Consider the following 4,125-nt stretch of genomic DNA (forward strand, 5'->3'; position numbering starts at 1 on the left):
TCTAGGTAAGAGTTGTCATTCTTATAAAGTGAACTACTGAAGATAACTTGTCATTTGATCTTGGAGTAAAAATAAATAAAAAGTCTGTTTAGTAAAAAACACATGGCAGACTATTCATTTATTCATTTCCTACCCTCCCTCTATTAGCAAAGCCATATTAGTTAGTTCTTTGATAAGAAAGCCTGCACTGAAAAGATTAGGTACATTCAAATATGGGCATATTCTCAAATTGTCATTATTTCCCAAACTATTTCCTTCTTTCTTCTTGTTTTCATCCTCTCTCAATAATACATACTAAAAACTAGATAATTCTAAGCAAGGTGTTGATGTATACCACCTTTAAAAATGTCAAGTATCTGCACTACTAATGAAATGAAACAGGGCTAAATAATCTTCCATATAGGACCAAAAAGTAACAATAGATATTCAGATATTTTAGATTTTGTAAGCAATAAAGTGTCTGTCAAAATTAGCTCTGGATTGGGAATGTAGCTCAGTGGTGGAGCACTTGCCTAGCATGTGAAAAGCCCTGGCTATAGTCTCCAGTATTGAAAAATAAAATAAAATAAATAAATAAACAAACAAACAAATAAATAAATAAATAAATTTTAAAAACCCATAGCCAATATTTAAAAGAATGAAGATGAATATAGGCTAGTGAAATTGTGGTCACAAAAGCAGGCTGATGGAAGCCCACAGAGTTGATACTTCAATGTGCACAAAATGTTGGGGAAGATTGAGCAGTGTGCAAAGAGCACAGATGTTGTATTTCCTGCTTTATTCCTTTTTAGTCTTGCTACTAATTTAAGAGCCTTCTCTATGAAAGTGAATAATTGCTGTTTGTTACCTGATTTGAGTAATTATGATGATCAAATTATAAGAATGTATTTCAATTAAAACGATTCCGCTCTTTTTAAAGTTTTTTTTTTTTTTTTCCTTTGTAGAATCTTATTAGGAACCACCAACAATCTAATCCTTTGGGTCAAAGAATATTTTTCTTTGTGTATTGCTCCAGATAGCAGTAAGAGTAATCAAAGGGAATAGATCACCTTTAAATCTTATATTCCTCAGCATGCACTGTTTTGGAGAGCATGTACATCAATATTCTAGTGATTTATTTTCCCATTTTCAAAACAGAGGAAATGAGACACAGGATCACTAAAATGACTGGTTCAACATCAGACATTTATAGTGGCGGAGTCAAAGTAAGAATATATGTTTTCTTATCACCTCAGCTATTATTACAATGATATTTCCTTTTAAGTGGGAAAAAATGGGTAAAACATAGGTTCCAAAAATTGTAGTATGCATATAAAAAGGAACTATTTGTTTAGAGTGAAAAGCATCTTAACATATGTAGAATTGTTTCTCCAATTTGCTATGTGAACAATTTCAGAGGTTGAGAAAAATTTTAAGACAATTAATCAGATGATAAAAATTCAAGAAAGACATCCTTTTTATTAAAGATAGCTTTGTCTCTTCACAGTTTGTAACAAGCAACAAAATGTCTGGAGCTTTAAAAAAAATAAATGCAGCCTCTGCCCCTTTATCTAACATTTCCATTTCCATTATATATGACATTATGGCTCAGTGTTGTTGTTGTTGTTTTTAATGGAATCTGTGGTGTGAACTAATAGTCTCTTGGTGTGCAAGTTGCCTTTAAAACCACATTCATCTTGAGGCCAGTGGACATTCATCCTGGCTCCTCTGATGTAGCTTCTGGGCTATAATTTAACCTTCCTTCTAATGTAACTGATGCTTAAAGAAGCTTCAAAAATAGTTGTATTTTATTACTTAAAGTTTTTAGTAAGATGGAGTACATCAAGAATACAGTCTGGAAAAGGCTATGTGCTCATCATAACCTGCTTTACTAGTGTTTAAGAAATAAATGTTCCTCATGTGTCCCTCCCACCCCCAGTCATGCTGCAGGATCATACAATGAGTGAATATGGAGAGTGTGAATGAAAATGATAGTGGAAATAAGAGGTTTTTATGTTCATGGAAGAGCATTAAAACTTAAGATTCCAGTTTTAACATATACTTTAGCTTGTCATTTAAGACCTACTATGATTTAAATATTAGGTGTTTCCCCAAAATTCATGTGTGAAGCAATGCAATACAGTTTAGAGTTGAAATGACTGGGTTATGAGAATTTAACTTAATCAGTGCATTAATCCTCTGATAGGGATTAACAGGTGGTAATTGGAGGCAGGTAGGGTGTGGCTGAAGGAGCTGGGTCATTGGGGTGTGCCTTTGGGGTAGACGTGTACTTGGTGAGTGAATTACCACCCCCTCCTTGGTGGCCATGTTCTCGGGCCACTTTCCTCCACCACACTCTTCTGCCATTATATTCTACCATGCTTCAGGCACAGAGCAATGAAGTTGGCCATCTATGGAGTAACACCTCTGAGACTGTTAAGAACCAAATAGCTTTTCCTCCTCTAAATTTTTTCTTGTCAGATCTTTTGGCAAAAAAGCTGGCTAAAACAAGACCCTATATCCAAGTGATCTTATCCATCCTTATCTTCTTCTAATGCCTCATGAAAAATATTCATTGCAATCAAATAGGATTGCAATTCCTATCAGATCAGCATACCTCAAACTCTGACTTGTTGTTGTTCTATACTAGGAATTAGAAGGATTTTACCACTGAGCTACACCCCCAGCCCTTTCAATTTTGAGAGAAGTTCTCACTAAGTTACTTGGGGCGTCACTAAACTGCTAAAACTAGTCCTGAACTTGCAATCTTCCAGCTCAAGCCTCACAAATTGCTGGGATTTTAAGCATGCATCACCAAACCCAGTTTGTAGAAATGTATTTTTTAAGAAATTAACTTTGTAGAAAAGTCTAGGGGAGTCATGCTCCAAATACTCTAAGATTATCTGTGTTTTCAAAGAAGAGTGTGAAACTATGAAAGATTTTGACTCCAAAAGATCTGTGGACCAAAGAATATTCAATTGGAGAAATAAATGTATACCATCTAATACCTAATTACTTTTTAATATATAGTGATAAATAAGCCATTTCATATATAATAAGTATCTTGAGCTGGAGCATCATGAATTGGATTTGTTGGGGGTATCTTTGATCTCTAGGAACAATTAAATTTGATGATCTGGAATCATGCAATGAATCAGATATCTAAGACTGACTACTTTCTTCCAGCTATTTCCTGTCAGAAAGTATAAAAAAAAGCTTTAAACTACTGGAAAAAATATGAATGTTTAAGTGTGGCCTCCTCTGTGTGCCATGTCTGAGCTGCAGTGATGCTCAAATTCTAAGCTACCATACATGAAGAGCAGTTAAAATGATAATAAAGCAGATACTACAATTGCCCTTTAGGACTGAGAGCAAGATAAATGTTTTCAACATTCTGGTGCTATAAAAGCATATCTTGGGTTTTTCTGAGTAAATAGGGTCTACCTTCTTTGCCTCCTAAACTTGAGTCACTTATTTTTTTTAAAGAATATGGATTATATTTGATGATTGATTTTTTTTTAATAGCAGTGGTATACTTGTATATGGGGTGGACATGAGTGACTTCCTCATTGACCCTGCAAATTTTAGAGTTCAGAGTCTCCAAGCATATCTTGGTATCACATTTCATAAGAGTAGTATATATTCTTTGTCTCAATAACCTGAGCACTTGTGGCCTACATTACATTTATTCAAAAACCATTTAAACTTCCATAAGATTATTTTGTGGGTCAGTTTGACCGATATACAATGACTATAACCAGCATAATGTGCTAAAAATCATCTCAAATGAGATTGGAGTGCTGGCTTTGGCAGTGCATATACTAAAATTGGAATGATACAGAGAAGATTAGGATGGCCCCTGTGCAAGGATGACATGTAAATTCGTGAAGTGTTTCAAAATTTTTAGAATGTGAAGTTATACTCAATTCATGTGTGATGCATTCTACTCTCATATATAACTAATTAGGACAAATAAAAAATAAAACAAAAAAGATTGGATTTCTTCAGATCTAAGTCCTCTATTTGATTTTCACAGATGATTAAGGAAACAGATGATATTTAGATTTGACATGTGTAGTTCAAGTTTTGTACATACAGACAAGTCATCAAGTATAGGAATGCAAACAAATGCACAACGGACAGTTC

At 34.1% G+C, this 4,125-nt stretch overlaps 1 non-coding gene across 1 annotated transcript; it reads left to right on the forward strand.

Moving 5' to 3' along the window:
* Positions 1-3,776: 3,776 nt before the first annotated feature.
* Positions 3,777-3,883, forward strand: LOC124108350 (U6 spliceosomal RNA). The gene has a single exon (XR_006856658.1). It is a non-coding gene; the product is annotated as a U6 spliceosomal RNA (small nuclear RNA).
* The last annotated feature ends 242 nt before the right edge of the window (positions 3,884-4,125 follow it).

Source organism: Marmota monax, unplaced genomic scaffold, assembly GCF_021218885.2.
Source record: "Marmota monax isolate L192 unplaced genomic scaffold, Marmota_monax_Labrador192_F-V1.1 WCK01_AAM20220418_F8-fsc00303, whole genome shotgun sequence".
Classification (NCBI taxonomy): Eukaryota; Metazoa; Chordata; class Mammalia; order Rodentia; family Sciuridae; genus Marmota; species Marmota monax.